Source organism: Lactuca sativa, chromosome 5, assembly GCF_002870075.4.
Source record: "Lactuca sativa cultivar Salinas chromosome 5, Lsat_Salinas_v11, whole genome shotgun sequence".
Lineage (NCBI taxonomy): Eukaryota > Viridiplantae > Streptophyta > Magnoliopsida > Asterales > Asteraceae > Lactuca > Lactuca sativa.
In genome coordinates, this window is record NC_056627.2 from 371492991 (window position 1) to 371514102 (window position 21112).

Genomic DNA, 21112 nt, shown 5'->3' on the forward strand with positions numbered 1-21112 from the left:
ATCTCAGATCCATTTCTGAAAATAATTCTTTCCTTGCGTTTGCTCAACCATTTCATCTATGTGCGGTAGAGATAACGATTTCTAATGAAAAATCTTAATGAGTCCTCGATATCCGAGGCACATACGATGCAATCCGTCGATCTTTGGTAGAATATGACCGGGGTTCTCCAGGGTGAGAAGCCTAGTCTTCTAATTCTATTTCTGTGTGGTTCGCTAAGTTGTCTGTACTGTTCTTGTATCTCCGGAGGTGTTTAGACTATATGGCGATCTGTTTATGGGAGTCATACTGGGTTCTAAGTTGGTTCACATGACGATGCGATTACTCGTAGACTTAGTCAGTTCTCCGTCCTGAAGTTCATATTAGAATTCATACATGGTTTCACAATCACAATCTCGTGTATACGAGTCGTGTATAGTTAAGACTGAAAAGGTACTCGAATAACTGATTCTTCTTTAAGCTCGTATCCCATTGGGGAAAAAGAAGTTAAAGTGGAATCATCAATTCTAAACCTATAGAACCTTGATTATATATCACTCTTATGCATACATTCCTCAGTGATAGATCAATCGTATGAATCCTTGGATTGAACTTGACGTACTGCATGAGTGGTACTTCGGGGGTTTCTTCGGAAAAGAAAAGAACTATGAGGTACTCCATGCATGAGTACCTCGGTGTTCTGATATGACGGCTTCACTGGAAAAGCGATCTAGAAGAAAGAGATGTACGTATGAAGCTGATTGTTTCTTGATGACGACATGATTCTGTTAGCACGAATGATAAGGATTTTGTGAGCGATTCTGGTTGACCCTAGATGTACTTCGATTGCTCAAGAAAAGAGTAAGAGTATGTTATTGAAAGGTTGACCTACATCCCTATGATGCAGTCCTAGTACAGAATGGAAGTGAGTTTGTAGAATGGTCTCAAGACGTTTGTCGTTCAAGCCGAGGTATCGTGGGTTGGTGAATAACAAGATCCAACCACTGAAAGAGACTTGGAAATGTCTCCGGAGCTAAATTACTATAGTCCAATGACTTGACTAAAGCAGGTTTCAGATAGACTCCAATGAAAGTATGATAAGAGTACTTGAATAAAGGAAATGACACAGAAGTTAGCCGGCTGTCAATATCTTTGATATTCATGACGTAAAGATTCAGGAAAATGACATTGTAAAGGTCTTACATCATATACAGAGAAGATAGTTCTTGACAGCATAAGGACGTAACCTAAAGTACTTACAGTACAAGGTAATTTCATAGAAAATGCCTCATTAGGCAAAGACAGAAAACGATTACTTTCTAACAAGGGAAGTAAGGTAAAGAATCTACTACTAGCGACGGTCATCCCTCAGGTGAACTCTCAGTTCAGCCAATTGACGTTCCACGTCAAGTAGGTGTCTTTCGTACACCCTCTGGCGTACTCGGAGCTCTATGATTCCGGCTCGTGATTAAGCTAGTGCTTGAAGCAGGGTTTCATGGTTTCTCTCTGATCTCTCGCGAGCATCTTCGAGACGAATGGTGCGAAGGGTATGCATTCTCGCATTGGCAACGACTTCGGTAATCCGATGTAGGGCTGTCATGCCTTGAATCTCATTTCGGGCCACTCTGCGGACCAAGATTGGCAAGGTTCTGTCTGCTGAGCCCCCATTGCTTAGGTCATAAAAGCTTCGGTCACCATCAAATGGCATGGGCTGATCTTGTTCTTGGCTCCATGTTTCCAAACATTCCACCCACTCAGACGTCGGGCCATGAAAAGACGGACGAGGGTTAGGAATTGGAAAGGGAGCTGCTCGGGGTAGGTTTTCAACCTCGGGTTCGGAGTTAGCATCGTCCGAAAGGTCTTCATCACGGTGATCATTCAAAGAGATAGGATGATCATTCTCTGGTTCTTCTCCAAACCAACTAGCTATGACTTCGTTCGGAAAATACTGGTTGCTGTGGGGATGGAGTCCAGCCATGTTATCTACGCGAGAATTGGGGTAAGAAAATAATTATTAGATGAACTATCCAGATAATTATTTAGAAAATCTTCATCAGTTACATCGCTATTTGTGAAGTGCATACCAGTTATATATAATCGAAACAAGATAGGCCTTTGAATAAGTGACCTTAACTCCATATTCACACAGAATAGGGGTGAAGTAAAATTTTCACTGATTCTCAGTCTATAAGACCCTAATTACATATAGCCTTAGTGTATCCACTTAGCAACTATCAACTTAGTAATGAAGATCCCGTTTTAGTTCTCAAGTATAACGTACTTATAATAACACCGAATACTCCTATAGTATTTTAAGTTTAATGTTATGTTTTATTGTTCTCATTGTGGTAGGGTTGGTAAGATTTTAGCATTGTTGCAACCACACAATTAAACTTAGGCACATGCTAGTCAACCCTCGGATAATATAGGTGATCAGGCTATATCTTCCCAGTTTTGACCATATGTCTCTAAGCCCACTTGCGTTGCCCAACAATCGTAATTCTTTTGTCTGTCCTAGTGACACTGATTTTAGTATGAATGCAGGCACGTATACTTTATTAAATATTTTATTATTTAAAGTATAAACTCTTGGTCAGAGTATTTTTATCCCTTATGTATTTATAGTTAGTATATCTTTTATGGGTTGATATACTTAATTCACTATAAACAATGCTCTGATACCAATCTGTCACACCCCAAAACCAAGAACGGTGGAAACGTTCTGGGGCGGAGGACGTCATGTATAGTATCACAACAATGTAAAGTAGTAAACAAGCAACAACATCATCCATTGCATTAATAATAGAATTATTATACAAGTGTGTTCTGTCAAATTTTGATAAACACTAAAGCATAAATCAAAATGAAAGATGAATCTTGAACAAGCTCCATCTTCCCTAATCCTTGCATTGGTACCTGTCTATAGATGACATGAGGATACAAGTAATTTTGAAAGCGAGTATCAGCTTTGAAGCTGGTGAGATCATAAGTATTTTAGTGTCTTAATTTGTATGTAAGAAATAGTTTGTAAATGAACTGTAAGTATGAAAATATTTGTATATGAACTGTAAGTATGAAAATGTTTGTAAATGAACTGTAAGTATGAAAATGTTTGTAAATGAACTATAAACGTTTGAAAAACCGTAGAAATCCCTATGATTCCTACTATTAAACAAGTGTGTCTTCTACCAAGACCTAACTGTTCTAAATGTAGTCTTCTACCAAGACTTAACTGTTCTAAATGTTCGTTTCTTGTAAAAGTGTGTAATTTTCCCAAGTGTAACTATCATTATCAAAATATAGTTTTTACATTAAATGTTTAAGTGAAATGATCACTAAATATAAGAAAAAGGAAAATAAATGTAGTACTGTAGTGTTGTATTATAGGAACTACTGCTGTACTAACCACCTTAAACCGGATTTATATTAAGGTATTATGTGATTAATAGCACCATACTATCGACTGGTAACAATGACATACGAATGGTCGTAAAAATGGAATGACGTTTGGCACCCACAGACCTGCAGGTCCGGCTGTAGCTAGCAGCAAGGTGTAGGATAGTCAATCCAGTATAGATCTATATGCAAACTCACGCTCTCCCTCCAAGAGACTCTGGCTACAACTCGGGCCATGACATTTAAGGCATGCTCCGATACAGTGGATCACAATTTTGTTAACGTATTCATGTATATGTACTTATGTAAGCGTAATCATGTAAAAGTATATGAACGTATGCCTTTGCTACCCAAAGGCACTGAACTGATTGAAAGGAACTATTATGTCCATATATGTATACATGATATATAACTAATGTTTAAACGACCTTCGGACGGTACCCGATATCCCACCAGACCACATCTCAAGCGCAAAAAGGAAATAGGGTGGATAGCCTTCCTAAGTCTTTTAAACATTACTTATATAACTATACAAATATAGGCATGCTTATAACAAAATCTCTATGTAAACGTAATTATGTAATTGTATAGTAATGTACTATGTGTACTAGTTGTAATGTAAGTTCTCTCTATCTAGCAAGTATTGACTCATGAATGAACTGACTCCTTGTGTGATATCGTGTTCTAGTAATAGTTCTAATATCTTCCTAAACTACCCATATGGTAGCTTACTAGTAATATAACTGGTATGTATGAACATGGATGTATACCCTTGCTATCCAAGGGCATTGGATGAACTGGAAAGACCTATTATGACTATATATGTACACATGATATATAACTAATATTTAAACGACCTTCGGACGGTACCCGATATCCCACCAGACCACATCTCAAGCGCGAAAAGGAAATAGGGTGGATAGCCTTCCTAAGTCTTTTAAACATTTCTTATATAACCATACATATAGAGGCATGCAATTTATAATAAAAGAATAAAATAAGTTTTGTAAAAGCCTTTGAACATAAATATTTTCTAAGAAAAGATCAACTTGATGTCGATCTATAAAAGGGTTTTGAAGGCATGGGTTTGATAAAACGGTTTAGTATAAAGAAACATTTGTTTGAAACACAATTGTAAATAAGTTTGAAATATAATATACAAAGTAAAATGTACAGTGTAATAAGGAGTTTTTAAACATATAAAGTGTTTATGAAAATCATTTGAAGGAAACTGTTTGGTAAAACGGCTAATGAGTAGTAAATCATTTGAATGCTGCTTATTAATCACATGTGATTGATATAATAAGTAGCATGATTCTACTTGTATCCCCCCATAAAACATTTAAAAATAGTTAAAACATTGATTAAGGGGTATGAACTCACCTGTTGTGGGTGATACGGATGAACTGAAGAGGTAGGACCGCTAGGTGTCAAGTGAAGTCTTGAACACACTTATGATCCTAGTTAACATATAATTTCACATATATGTAACAAATTAGTCTATAAACAACTAATAAACAAGTCAAGACACCCTAGGACATGCTAAACACCTTTATCAAGTGTTATTAGCCTCTAGGATTGCATCTAAGTGTTTGTAGGGGAAGCTATTGTGTGTAGGGCTCAAGGAAAACTCCATAAGGGAGTTCACAAACCTAACAACACTACCAAATGAGTTTATGGCCGTGAACTCATACTTATGTGACCATTTGATGTTTGATGCTCTATAAGGCCCTAATAAGCATTTCTACTTAATGGCTTGGTCTATGGAAGAGTTTAGGGCATAATATAACTCCTTTTAGGAGTTTACGGCCCTGGGACCACATTCCCTTGGAGATTACGGCCGTAATCTCCCTTGGGAGGATGTTTAATGTGTTTTCAAGTCCCTAAATTAACTAGGAACTAAACTAGGCTATTGTACAAGGCTTTGGAAGAGTTTATGGCACCTTTTGGCACCATTTCATGGAGTTCACGACCCTAGAACCTTTTGGGCCGTGAACTCTCTTTCTCCCTTGAATCTTAATTGTTTTGGTGGTCTAAACATGTAATGTAGGCTTCTAGTTTGAGATCCGAGGCTTTGAGGAGCATTGGGACTCTTTTGGCCCTTCAAATGGAGTTTACTCCCCAAGTGTTCTTGGGCGGTAAACTCCTAAATCTTGGGGTTTTGGATTGTTTTCTAGTCCTAAATACATTTATAAATAAGCCTAAGTTCGTTACTTATCATGGGGAAAAGACTAGGTAGCATTTAAGCCTCATTTTGGTGTTTACTCTCCAAGAACGTTCTTGGGCGGTAAACTCCTGAATCTCACAGATTTGATATGTAATGTAAGTTATTAAGCACATAATAAGCATTATAAGACAACTAGAGAAGTGTACTCACGATTTGGGATAAAAACCCGAAGATCCGTGAGAGAGAAAATGGCTTTTCTCTAGTTGGAAATGCGAATAATGAATGAATTTGGTTCAGAATTCTATTTATAGTCCTAAGATATTTTTGGCATAAAATATTTTTATTCCCGGAATGAACTCTACTATCCTAGAGTATTGGAATAACAGTGTTGCACAAAACCCTAGTACATCCACTCTCCTGACATCTCCTTAAGTGTAAATCCTGAAAAACTGCCAAATTTATACCTGAAGTCTGGAATTTCACTGAAACTGTTCTACTTCTATTGGCTTCAAATGGTTTGTTTAGAATGGAAATTTCGGGTTGTCACAGAACAGGTAATCAAGGTTATTATTGATTGGTGAACTTAATAGGTTTATTATTATTGTGGGTTGAAAACCCTATATGCTCACCAGGCTCCCAAGCCTGACCCACTCAGCTTTTTATGTTACAGGTAGTGGACCCCGAGCATAGTCGGAGGACGACGAGAGATTTTTGGATTATAGGCCAGTAGTTGTAAATAACTGTTAAAGGCTTATAATGTCTTGTTTATGCTTTTGATCTGTATCGGAACATGACATCCTGAGGTTTTGATATATATATATATATATATATATATATATATATATATATATATATATATATATATATACCTTCTTAATGAAGGGTTTTGATAAACTTTTATCATATGTTGTTTGGGGACCAATTCCGCAACATCTTTTAAAAAGATTTCTCTGATTTTATTTTAAAAAGCATAAATTAAATCGGTCTTTTCTGGTCGAGAAATTTGGGGATGTCACAGCATACGAACTGCCAAACCAAAGGCAGTTGGTTTTTCTTAAACTCACCAATCCCTAGGATTGGTTTTTGATAACCCATCTGGTAGAGTGCGGTGGTGATGTCAGATAAAGACGGTGTGAAGATCTTGATGGAGGGATGAATTAGAAGATTTATGGCAGACAAGAACTTCTTTTTGGTCAAGATGACCAAAGAATCATTGATAAGGTTGAGATGCACTTCTTGGGGGTTGTCCAATGGTCGGTATGCAGAAAAGGCACACTTGAAGAGTGTAGAAACAGGAACAACGTCAGTGAATGCATCAAATGGACCAAACAAAATATGGTTCTTGAGAAACTTGATCATAAGCTTTGTTGGGGCATTATATGACGGATGATCTTCAAAAACTGCTCTGAAGTTGCTTGAAGCTAACGTTGGAGATGTGGAACTAGTTGGATTCATGGAGCCTGAAGCCTTGGATTGCTTCTTTGATGCACCTGATTTCGCCATTGAGAGATAAGAGAATGGAGTTCTTGAGAGTTATGGGAGTTTTTGTGAGTTGAGAGAGAACAATCGATTTAACAGAGAGCGTAAACGATTTTAGGGAAGAAGACGGGTTTATAAAGGAGGTAAAAGGATTTTAGCCCCAGGTAAAAGATAGAAGAAGGTAAGAAGTCGAATGGGGTTTTTGGGGGGAATCAATGATTTTGGGATTAAATCTCAGCCACACGAAGATGAAACGGGTTTTAGAAAGATTTTGAGAGATTTCAAAAAGGGTTTGCATTTAATGTAGGATTAGACGCATGTCAATACGTTAGGTAAACGTGGGGTGATGAGAGAGAAAGTTGTAACTGATGGGACGTGGTTGGGAGAGGAAAGGACAAGTTGAGGATGGATTTATTTGGGAATCGTTCTTTTTGTCATCATCCCTAAAATAGGTCTGATACGGGGTTTATTCAGAAAGGGAATGTGACAGTTTCTAAAGGGAATGATTGTATTTTATTTGATGAAGGATCATTAAATAGCACACAAAGATTCGAGAGTTAATGAAATTATTTAAGATGATTGCGGATGGAATCATCATTGCGGTTGAGAAACTTCATCGCGGATGAACAAAGGAAAGATTTCAGAGAGATTTTGTGAGAAAAACACTTGTACAAAAGTTAGAAATAAAAGACCATTAGAACCCATGAGAGGTACGTATGACATATGGTTGCGGTACCTAGGTTGCGGTACCTAAACCATCTATCATACGTAATTCTCAGTTAGAACTGCAATGGAGACCAATGATGGTCTGCGGTAGCTAACACTTTAGAAAAAATTGCGGGTCTGGATTCATCATTCCCAAAATTTGTAAGAATGCATTGAGTTTTGTAGAGTCAAGTGCTTTTGTAAAAACATCAACAATCTCTTCATGAGTAGGAACAAAGATGAGTTCAATATTACCTTTCAGAATATGATCTTTGATGAAATGATACCGTAACTCAATATGTTTTGTCTTGGAGTGCTGAATAGGATTATGAGAGATCGCTATAGCACTTTCAGAGTCACAGTAAATTGGTATCCGCAACATTCTGAACCCGTAGTCTAGCAATTGTGTCTTCATCCAAAGAACTTGGGAACAGCAGTTGGCTGCGGCTACATACTCGACTTCTGCAGTAGATAAAGATACATACGTTTGTTTCCTTGAAGACCAGCTGACAAGTCTTCCTCCTAGGAATTGACATCCACCAGATGTACTTTTTCTATCGAGCTTGCACCCTGCATGATCTGCATCTGTGAAGGCTTGAATACTGAAGTCGTTGCCTGCGGTATACCATAAACCCATTGATTTGCTTCCTTTAAGATACCGAAGAATTTTTTTGGCTGCGGTCATGTGAGACACTTTTGCATCAGCCTGGTATCTTGCACATACACCAGTTGCGAAGACAATGTCAGGTCTGCTTGCGGTGAGGTACATCAGTGAACCAATGATACCTCTATAAGTCTTGTGATCCACCGATTCACCGGAGGGATCAGCAAAGATCTTATAACCGAAGGCCATAGGGACCTTAGCAGAGGAGCAGTTGTCCATTGAATATTTCTTCAGAAGTTCAGTGGTGTATTTTTCTTGATGAATGAAAATTCATTGCTGAATTTGTTTGACTTGAAGACCTAGAAAGAAATTAATCTCTCTATTCATGCTCATTTTGAACTTGTTGGTCACGAGCTTAGCAAATTCATCTACCATGCCTTGATCAGTCGACCCGAAGATGATATCATCCACATATATTTGTACCATCATAAGGTGGTCACAATTTGCTTTTCTGAATAATGTGGGGTCAATCACTCCTCTCTTGTACCCTGATGAGACAAGGAATTTAGAGAGTGTCTCACACCAAGCTCTTGGGGCTTGTTTCATACCATAGACTGCTTTTTCAAGCTTGTAGCAGTGGTCTGGAAATTCAATATTTTCAAATCCTGGAGGTTGCTGAAGATAAACCTCTTCTTTTAGTTCCCCATTGAGAAAAGCACTCTTAACATCCATCTGGTGTACCTTGACATTTTTGTGGGCTGCGTATGCTAGAAAGATCCGGATGGCTTCCATGCGTGCTACTGGAGCATACGTTTCATCGTAGTCAATGCCTTCTAGTTGACTATAGCCCTTGGCAACAAGTCTTGCCTTGTTTCTGATGACTGAGCCAGATTCATCTAGCTTATTCTTGAAAACCCATCTTGTACCAACAATAGTATGACCTTGTGGAAGGGGAACAAGTTGCCATACTTTGTTTCTTTCAAATTCTTCTAATTCTTCTTGCATTGCGGCTATCCAGTCCAGTTCAAGCAATGCTTCTTTGATCGTTCTAGGTTCTACCAAGGAAATAAATGCTGCATAGTGGCAGTGATCAGATAAGTCCTTGGAAGACTGAGTCTGGATACCTGCAGATGGGTTGCCAATAATTTGACCTGGTGGGTGATCTTTCGTCCATACATGAAGACGTGGCAGCAGATGATCAACAACTGCGGTGGAAGGGATATCGTGGATGTCAGAGGAATCTGCGGTTGGAGATGGTAGTTCCCCTTGGATTTAAGAACATCCTGCTGAATCATCTTGATTTATTGGAGCAGAATTTTCTTGAGTAATCGGGAGAGGTTGAGGTTCCCCTTGGATTGCGGAAGGGAGTTCCTCTGGAACCTGAGAAGGTTCCCCCTGGAATACAAATGGGAGAGTGACAATTCTAGGATCGGTTCTAGTGTCAATATTCTCTATGAATTCATCATCTGAGTCCGAAGGTTCGTTTGATGGTGAAGCTTCGCTTTGGGCAGGAACGTAAGCAGCATCAAGTACTGGAACTTCAACGGTTGTGACTAGATCCGGAGTAGAGCTTTCCCCCTCAACCGGAGAGGTGGAAGTATTGAGCGATACTACTTCAGATAGAGATGGTCCAGATACGTCGGCATGTTGTTGTTGAGCTGCGGGTGACACCAGAACTTTGGATAGTTTTGCCGTTTCAATGGGATCAAAAAGATCATCATAGTTGACTTCAACTAGATTCAGAGGTCCGGAAGCGGCTGGAATGTCACTTTCCATGATTGCAGTGGTTTCGGTGGACGGAGGTGCGATGCGGATGTGAGAATCATCAAACTTCACATCAAAGCTTTCAATGATCAACCTTGTTTGTCTGATGAGCACTCGATATGCAACCTTGTTAGTGGAATAACCAAGGAAGATACCTTCGTCAGATTTTAGTGCAAACTTGTTGAGTTGGTCTCTATTGTTGACCACGAAGCATCTACATCCAAAGATAAGAAAGAAACGAACATTGGGTTTGCGATTGTTGAGACCTTCATATGGTGTTTTATTGAGACGCTTGCACACGATACTTCGGTTTTGAACAAAGCATGCGGTTGCTACTGCTTCAGCCAGAAGTAGAGAAGAAGTTGGGCGAAGTTAAGCATGGATCTTGCTGCTTCAACGAGTGTGCGGTTCCTTCTTTCTACTACACCATTGTGTTGCAGTGTATAGGGTGCTGAGAAGTTGTGAGAGATGCCTTTGGAAACCAGGAAACTGTTGAGAAGATGATTAGTGAACTCAGTTCCATTATCACTGCGGATGCGTCTGACTGGAAGCTTGATTTGAAGTTCGATTTCTTTGATGAAGTTAATGAAGATTTGCAGAGTCTTTGATTTGAGTCTAAGAAAAAAGACCCATGTGAGGCGTGTAAAGTCATCAACAATAACTAGTATATACTTTTTGTGGTGGAGACTGGCTACGGTTGAAGGACCGCAGAGATTAATGTGTAATAGCTCCAGTGGTTCAGAGATAGAAGAATCCATTAATAGAGGATGGATTGCTTTTGATTGTTTACCGCATTCACAAGCTGGACAAAGAGTATCGTTGCTGAATTTGAGAATGGGGAGACCGCGGGCTAGTTCTCCAGTGACGAGGTTGTTGATGTACCCAAAGTTGAGATGAGCTAGCTTGCGATGCCATAGCCAGCTGACTTCGGATACAGCTTTGGGTAGAAAGCACAGCTGCGGTTTACCAATGATGAGAGAAACATCCAGAGGATACATCGTGCCTTCGGAACGATATTTGATTAAGCAAGTGCTTCGATCACTCGTCATTATGTAACAAAATTGATCGTCAAATTCAACACGATGTCCTGCTTTACATAGTTGGCCAACACTGATAAGATTATGTTTAAGGCTTTCTACATAAGCAACCTTCTGAATGGAGAAGTTCCCCGTAGTGAGAACACCGTAACCTCGGATGACACCGTTTACATTGTTGCCAAATGTGACATTTCCACCATTGCATATAGGCCTGAAATCCCGAAGGTACTCTAACCTTCCGGTCATGTGCAAGGAGAAGGCACTGTCAATTAACCATTCTTCTTCTTGTTCCTCCTTGCACAAAGCCTAAGAATTACATGGTTAGTTTAGGCATCTAAACAAGTTTGGAGCCAGGGACAGTTGATGTATTTTTAAATGATGCATAGTCCGAGGTTGAATGGATAGGTCTTTTGTTAACTTTTAGACCTAGTCCTGGATGTTTGTTTAGATTTGGATTGTTGCGAGTTTTTTGAAAAGTATGAGGTTTCTGACTTTGATTTGACTTGACATGAGATAAAACCTTTTGACAGCTGCACTGACATTTACAAAAAAAGAGTTTGTCATTGAATTTGACATTATGCTTGGTCAGCAGTTTATAGAGTGAATTGGACTTGGTATTGGTCCGAGGTGGGTAAATTCTAAAAGATTTGACATTTGGTTTCTGAAAAGTTTGTTTTGAACGAAGTTTTGGACTGTGAGATTTGACATGCATGCTGTTTGGTTTTTGAAAAGTTTGTTTTGAATGAGGTTTAGCACGTGTAAATCTTTGAGTCCCTTTAGGTGGATTTGGTAAGATTACCTTCCATTTGCTGAAAGTTTGATGTGATTTTAAAAGTGTTGGAGTGGGTAAAATTCCTTTTCAATTAGGGTCATTTAAGGAATAGACCTGAAAAATGTAGCTTCTTACAGGTTTGACACCTTTTTGAGTTATGTCAGGAATGGCTTTTGAAACTGAACTTCCTTTTTTGCTTGTTTCCATGAAAGAAGAGTTTTTTGAAATGTAGTTTGTGAAAACAAATTTATCTGGACTCTTAGATTTTGGAATTCTCACATGTTTCTTATTTTTTGAAAAACTTTGTCTGCTTATGCCTCGAGATCTAATTTCTTCTTTGAATGCCCTTTTTGCCAAGGATTTTGGTGAACCGCAGTCATTGTTATTCAACTGTGGTTTCCTGGAATTTTTTGAAAGATTTTGAAAATGTGGGCTTGAATCATCAGAACTTGAGGATTCTGGAATTTGAGAGCTTTGGCCTACTTCAAAATTTTCTATAGGTAACTCGTGAAAAATCGGCTGAAGAGTTGTGGTTCCTTGAACTGATGGTTTTGGTAGAGATGATTTGACTACCGTAGATAGGATGACTGTGGGAGATGGAATAGTAGTTGGAGTAGGAGGAACTTTAGAGGTAACTGCGGCTACGCCTGAAGCTTGAGCTTTCAACATAGTTTCTGCCATTTGATCCATCCAGTTTTGAACTTTTTGGATTATGGCAACAGTATGGGCATTGCTGATGGCATTTGCCCAATACTTGGCCACGGACAGGATCTCCTGTTCTTTTTGTTGCTGTTGTTTGATCTGTTGCTCCTTGCGGGCTTGGAAGACCCTTCGAAAAGTAGCATATTTCTTGATTTTGGGATCAGTAGTGGGTTGATACTGACTCCAAGAATCACTTGAGTCATCTCCGTCAATTCTTTGGGTGCGCACCAAGGTGTCCCTTAGGTTCACGGATCCTTGCACATGTGTGCTCACCGTGCCTAAACCACTTATAAAGGATGGAAGTAGAGTAGTGTTTCCTGGACTTCCTCGGTCTCCTTGACCCATGGTCAAGTCTGGCCTCAGCCTAGTTCTGGCATGGGCGAAAGAAGTGCCCTGCAGATGGATTGGTGTTTGAAGTGTTTGGGATATGTTCAAGAGGATGGAGTCTAACTCTTCGGAAGAAAAAACGTGCAGTCGGGAAGCCCTGGAGACCTTAGGGCGATGTCCAGATTTATCTGCTGAGATATAACTGGGGGCCTGTCTCCACGTTCAGATGATGATGATGATGATGATGATGATGAAACAATCTCACATGATGAGCTTGAGTGGTATTCGAGTGTGGTATTGAATGGATGTGCGGCCATCCTAAGGACTGCCGGAGCCTTTTGAGAGGCTTCAGTATCGGTCCGGTCACGCATATGGCTAGGGGTTTCGGTTGTTTTTCTTTTCTTGAGGATAGATATTGGTTGTCTATCTTCCTCAGAATCACTGCTCGATACAGTGGTGGGTTTGGTTTTGCATTTCTTTGAGGGTGCGGTTTGTTTTGGAGCATCCTTCTTAGGTGTGTTATGTTTCTTCTTGGATGCCACCATTTTTCTCCTTTGAGAAAGGTTATATAGTGTAGTAGCAGAGGGGACTGCGGTACTCTCAGGGATAATGGTTGCGGATGGAAGATGTGGGGTAGAAGGGTATGGGGCAATACCCTCCGTAGCCTCTATGTGGTCTGAGACATCAGTAGTCTTAGGACCAAGCAAGGTAAGAATGTGAGTAAGAAATCTGTGGATAGGTCCAAATAAAGTTTGATCAGAAGATGGATTGTACCTTTTGAGATCCTTAGTGACAAAGAAGTTGATGTCACTGTCCATGTCAATGCCAGCATCCATATGTAAGTCTGAGATGCATAGTGACCAGAATCGAGCAAATGTGAGCTCTGTTGGGTTCTCCCTTGGGTGTTCTTTAGGGATATATTGAAGGAAATCGTCCCAAAGAATCTGGCCATAGTTGACATCGTGGCCTGTGTAGATGCTCCACACCAATTCAAGCAGCTTCAAACCCATGTTGTCAATGCCTCCGGTTCTGCCAGATAAGCAGCGAATGACGAAGTGACACACAAACTGCCAAACCACAGGCAGTTGGTTCTTCTTAAACTCACCAATCCCTCAGATTGGTTTCTGATACCCCATCTGGTAGAGTGCAGTGGTGATGTCAGATAATGATGGTGTGAAAATCTTGATGGAGGGGTGAATCAGAAGATTAATGGCGGACAAGAACTTCTCTTTGGTCAAGATGACCAAAGAATCATTAATGAGGTTGAGATGCACTTCTTGAGGGTTCTCCAATGGGCGATATGCAGAAAAAGCACATTTGAAGAGTGTGGAAACGGGAACGACGTCTGTGAAAGCATCAAATTGACCAAACAGAATATGATTCTTGAGAAACTTGATCATAAGTTTGGTTGGGGCATTGTATGACGGGTGATCTTCAAAAACTGCTCTGAAATTGCTTGAAGCTAACGTTGGAGATGCGGAACCAGTTGGATTCATAGAGCCTGAAGCCTTGGATTGTTTCTTAGATGCACCTGATTTCACCATTGTGAGAGAAGAAAATGGAGTTCTTGAGAGTTGAGAGAGAACAATCGATAATCAGAGAGCGTAAAGGATTATTGGGGAAGAAGACGGGTTTATAAAGGGGGGGGGTGAAAAAGTTATAACCCTAGGTAAAAGGATAGAATAGGGTAAGAAGTCGAATGAGATTTTTGGGGGGAATCAATGATTTTGTGGATTAAATCTCAGCCACACAAAAGTAAACACGGGTTTAAAAAGATTTTGAGCGATTTCTAAAAGGGGTTTGAATTTAATGTAAGATCAAACGCATGTCAATACGTCAGGTAATCGTGGGGGTGATGAGAGAGAAAGTTGTAACTGATGAGACGTGGGAGGGAGAGGAAGTGACAGTTTCTAAAGGGAATGTTTTATTTTATTTAATGAAGGATCATTAAATAGCACACAAAGATTCGAGAGTTAATGAAACAGTTGGAAGATATGAAGATGGTCGCAGATGGAAGCATCATTGTGGTTGAGAATCTTCATTGCGGATGAAAAAGTATTGTGGTTGAGAGTCGTCATCACGGATGCACAAAGGAAAGACGGTAGCGAGAAACTGAGAGGAAAATACTTGTACAAAAATTAGTAATAACAAACCATTAGATCCCATGAGAGATACGTATGACATATGGTTGTGGTACCTAGACTGCGGGACCAAAACCATCTATCATATGTAATTCTCAGTTAGAACCGCAATGGAGACCAATGATGGTCTGCGGTAGCTAACACTTCAGAAAGAATTGCGGATCTGGATTCATCATTCCCAACGTTTGTAAGAATGCATTGAGTTTTGTAGAGTCAAGTGCTTTTGTAAAAACATCAGGAATCTCTTCATGAGTAGGAACAAAGATGAGTTCAATATTACCTTTCAGAATATGATCTTTAACGAAATGATACCGTAACTCAATATGTTTTGTCTTGGAGTGCTGAATAGGATTATGAGAGATCGCTATAGCACTTTCAGAGTCACAGTAAATTGGTATCCGCAGCATTCTGTACCCGTAGTCTAGCAATTGTGTCTTCATCCAAAGAACTTGGGAACAACATCTGGCTGCGGCCACATACTCGGCTTCTGCAGTAGATAAAGATACACAAGTTTGTTTTCTTGAAGAACAACTGACAAGTCTTCCTCCTAAGAATTGGCATCCACCAGATGTACTTTTTCGATCGAGCTTGCATCCGGCATGATCAGCATTTGTGAAGGCTTGTAGGCTGAAGTCATTGCCTGCGGGATACCATAGACCAAGAGATTTGCTTCCTTTCAGGTACCGAAGGATTTGTTTGGCTAGGTCATGTGCGACACTTTTGGATCAGCCTGGTACCTTGCACACACACCAGTTGCGAAGACAATGTCAGGTCTGCTTGCGGTGAGGTACATCAGCGAACCAATGATACTTCTATAAGTCTTGTGATCCACCAATTCACCAGAGGGATCAGCAGAGATCTTATAACTGAAGGCCATAGGGACCTTAGCAGAAGAACAGTTGTCCATTGAGTATTTCTTCAGAAGTTCAGCGGTGTATTTCTCTTGATGAATGAATATCCTTGCGATACTTGTTTTACTTGAAGACCTAGAAAGAAGTTAATTTCTCTATTCATGCTCATTTTGAACTTGTTGGTCATGAGCTTAGCAAATTCATCCACCAACCCTTGATCAGATGATCTGAAGATGATATCATCTACATATATTTGTACCATCATAAGGTGGTCACCATTTGCTTTTCTGAATAGTGTGCGATCAATCACTCTTCTTTTTTACCCGGATGAGACAAGGATTTCAGAGAGTGTCTCATACCAAGCTCTTGGGGCTTGTTTCAAACTTTAGACTGCTTTTTCAAGCTTGTAGCAGTGGTCTGCAAATTCAACATTTTCAAATCCTGGAGGTTGCTGAAGATAAACCTCTTCTTTTAGTTCCCCATTGAGAAAGGCACTTTTAACGTCCATCTGGTGTACCTTGACGTTTTTGTGAGTTGCGTATGCTAGAAAGATCCGGATGGCTTCCATGCGTGCTACCGGAGCATACGTTTCATCGTAGTCAATGCCTTTCGGTTGACTATACCCCTTTGCAACAAGCATTGCCTTGTTTTTTATGACTTCGCCAGATATCTAGCTTGTTTTTGAAAACCCATCTTGTACCAACAATAGTATGACCTTGTGGGAGGGGACACAAGTTACCACACTTTGTTTCTTTCAAATTCTTCTAGTTCTTCTTGCATTGCGGCTATCTAGTCCGGTTCAAGCAGTGCTTCTTTGATCGTTTTGGGTTCTATTGAGGACATAAATGCTGCATAGTGGCAGTGATCAGATAAGTCCTTGGAAGACCGAGTCTGGATACCGGCGGATGGGTTGCCAATAATTTGACCTGGAGGGTGGTCTTTTGTCCATACATGAAGACGTGGCAGCAGATGATCAGCAGCTGCGGTAGAAGGGATATCTTGGATGTCAGAGGAATCTGCGGTTGGAGATGGCAGTTCCCCCTGGATTTGAGAACATCCTCATGAATCATCTTGATCTATTGGAGCATAATTTTCTTGAGTAACCGGGAGAGGTTGAGGTTCCCCCTGGATTGCAGATGGGAGTTCCTCTGGAACCTAAGAAGGTTCCCCCTGGACTGCAGATGTGAAAGTGACAATCCTTGGATCGGTTCTAGTGTCAATTTTCTCTATGAATTCATCATCCGAATCTGAAGATGCGTTTGATGGTAATGCTTCTCTGTGGACAGGAATTTGAGCAACATCAAGTACTGGAACTTCAATGGTTGCGACTAGGTCCGGAGTAGAACTTTCCCCTTCAATCGGAGATGTGGAAGTATTGAGAGATACTACTTCAGATAGAGATGGTCCAGATACATCAACATGTTGTTGTTGAGCTGCAGGTGACACTAGAACTTCGGATAATTTCGCCATTTCAACAGGATCAAAAAGATTGTCATAATTAACTTCTACTAGATTTAAAGGTCCTGAAGAGGCAGGAATGTCACATTCCATGATTGCGGTGGTTTCGGTGGACGGAGGGGCATTGTGGGTGCGAGAATCATCAAATTTTACATCAAAGCTTTCAACGATCAGCCTTGTACGTCTGATGAGCACTCGATATGCAACCTTGTTAGTGGAATAACCAAGTAAGATACCTTCGTCTGACGTTGGTGCAAACTTGTTGAGTTGGTCTCTGTTGTTGATCACGAAGCATCTACATCCAAAAATATGAAAGAAGCGAACATTTGGTTTGCGGTTGTTGAGACCCTCATATGGTGTTTTATTGAGGCGTTTGCACACGATACTTCGGTTTTGAACAAAGCATGTGGTTGCTACTGCTTCAGCCCAGAAGTAGAGAGGAAGTTGGGCGAAGTTAAGCATGGATCTGGCTGCTTCTACTAGTGTGCGGTTCCTTCTTTCTACTACACCATTTTGTTACGGTGTATAGGGTGCTGAGAAGTTGTGAGAGATGCCTTTGGAAACCAGGAAACTGTTGAGAAGATGATTAGTGAACTCGGTTCCATTATCACCGCGTATGCGTCTAACTGGAAGCTTGATCTAAAGTTCGATTTCTTTGATGAAGTTGATGAAGATCTGCGGTGTCTCTGATTTGAGTCTAAGAAAAAAGACCCATGTGAAGCGTGTATAGTCATCAACAATAACTAGTATATACTTATTGTGGTGGAGACTGGCTACAGTTGAGGGACCGTAGAGATCTATGTGTAACAGTTCCAATGGTTCAGAAATAGAAGAGTCCATTATCAGAGGGTGACTTGCTTTTGATTGTTTGCCGCATTCACAAGCTAGACAGAGAGCGTCATTGCTGAATTTGAGAATAGGGAGACCGCGGACTAGTTCTCCAATGACCAGGTTGTTGATGTACCGGAACTTGAGATGAGCTAGCTTGCGGTGCCATAACCAGCTGACTTCGGATACAACTTTGGACAGGAAGCATAGTTGCGGTTTGCCAATGATTAGAGAGACATCCAAAAGGTACATGGTGCCTTCGGATCGAGATTTGATCAGACATGAGCTTCTATCACTTGTCATTACGTAACAAAACTGATCATCGAATTCAACACGATGTCCTGCTTTACATAGTTGGCCAACACTGATGAGATTGTGTTTAAGGCTTTCTACATAAGCAAACTTCTGAATGGAAAATTCCCCGAAGTGAGAACACCGTAACCTTGGATGACACCATTTGCATTGTTGCCAAACGTGACATTTCCACAATTGCATATAGGCCTGAAATCCCGAAGGTACTCTAACCTTCCGGTCATGTGCAAGGAGCAGGCACTATCAATTAACCATTCTTCTTCTTGTTCCTCCTTGCACAAAGCCTGAGAATTACACGGTTAGTTTGGGCATCCAAACAAGTTTGGAGCCAGGGACAATTGATGTATTTCTGAATGATGCATAGTCCGAGGTTGCATGGACAGGTCTCTTGTCAACTTTTAGACCTAGTCCTGGGTGTTTGTTCAGATTTGGATTGTTGTGAGTTTTGGAAAAAATACAAGCTTTCTGACTTTGATTTGATTTGACATGAGATAAAACCTTTTGACAACTACAATGACATTTACAAAGAGAGAGTTTGTCATTGAATCTGACATTTTGCTTGGTCAGCGGTCTATAGAGTGAATTGGACTTGGTACTGGTCCGAGGTGGGTAACTTCTGAGATACATGTTGTGTGTTTTCTGAAAAGTTAGTTTTGAACGAGGTTTAGCATGTGTAAATCTTTGAGTCCCTTTAGGTGGATTTGGTAAGATACCCTTCCATTTGTTGAAAGTTTGATGTGATTTTAAAAGTGTTGGAGTGGGTAAAATTCCTTTCCAATTAGGGTCATTTGAGGAATAGACCTGAAAAACGTAGTTTCTTACAAGTTTGACACCTTTTTGGGTTGTGTCAGAAGTAGTAGGAATGACTTTTGAAACTGAACTTCCCTTTTTGCTCGTTTCCATGAAAGAAGAGTTTTTTGAAATGTAGTTTGTGAAAACAAATTTTTCTGGACTCTTAGATTTTGGAATTCTCACATGTTTCTTACGTTTTGAAAGACTTTGTCTGTTTGTGCCTTGAGATCTAATTTCTTCTTTGAAAGCCTTTTTTGCCAAAGATTTTGGTGAATCGCAGTCATTGTTATTCAACTGCGGTTTCCTGGAATTTTTCGAATGTTTTTGAAAACGTGGGCTTGAATCATCAGAACTTGAGGATTCTGGAATTTGAGAGCATGGACCTACTTCAAAATTTTCTATGGGTAACTCATGAAATATTGGCTGAAGAGTTGTGGTTTCTTGAACTGATGACTGCGGTAGAGATGACTTAACTATCATAGAGTAGGTTTTAGATGAAACTTTGGTGGGACACTTCTGAGACATTTGACTACAATGTGAGACACTGTGGTCTAAGGACAAATATGGAAATTCCTTTGAGACTTCGGGGCCTTCAACAACAATCTCTTCATCAATTATGGATGAAGTTTGAGAATTTGAATGGATGGTGCCACTGATAGGAATTTGATCACATGTGTGACCAGAAGCCTCAGACACAATTTTCTCAATGACACAATTATTGCTTAAATTGTGTAGTCTATCGAAGTGAGTTTTGATATCTTCGGGAAAAGTCTTGTCATTGACAGGGAAATGAAATTCTCTATCAAGAGGGACATACAATCTGTCTTTGTTGAACCGGGGTGAGGAATCCATTGCGGTAGGATGCCCATTTGACCAACCCCAATTATATGTATTGTTCACGGTTCCATTGTTTACCAAATTTTCAATAGCCTCGCTTTCATTAAATAATTTTTCAATTAAGAGATTTAAGCGTACACTTTCTCTCTGAGCTAAATCTCTCTGGTTCAAAGCTATCTCTAATTGGGTTTCACTTAGCATTCTAGCATCTTTCTCTAACTCTAAATCCTTCTCTAACATTGCCATCTTAAGTCTCTTGTTATCCAGTCTTCCTCTCACATGGAACATCTCTTGGGACGCAATGTTCTTCTCATCTAAGGCTTTGTTATAGTCTGTAAGGACGACAGCACAAGTGTCATTAAGATCATCTATGTAGGGTTGACAGTCATGCATACTATAATTTAAAGTTTGAATCATGAGTTTTACCTGTTCGACGATGCTTAGAGTCCCATCCTTTGCCATGTAGCAGTAGTTTTTGTTCAACATTGCTGACCCATCATCATCCACAGTGGCCAGCATGCAGATTTTCCCTTTTCCTTTAACACTGCTGATGGTCTCTTCTTCATCTCCTGATAACCAAACTTGATGGTCTCTTTTAACTTGAGCCATATATGCCCTTGCCTTTTCTTTTTCTTCCAACGCTTGAGCCATTCTAAGATAGAATGCTCTGTCCTTGACTACATTGGCCTTACAGTCTTTTGCGAAGTGATTTTCTTTATTGCATTTGTGACAAATAACAACATCAGTCTTGTCTTCTGATTGAGTACCGGAGTCATTGTTCTGAGGAGACTGCGTTACCTCCTTTGGTTGATTGTTCTGAGAGCCTTTGGGATATCGAGAATGGTTGTTCTAAGGACCAAAGTTACAATTGAATGGAGGTTTGTTGAATTGTTGATTCTTGCGGAAAGAAGAAGGTGGTATGCGGTTGAACTGTTGACTAACCAGAGAAATAACCTTTTGAAA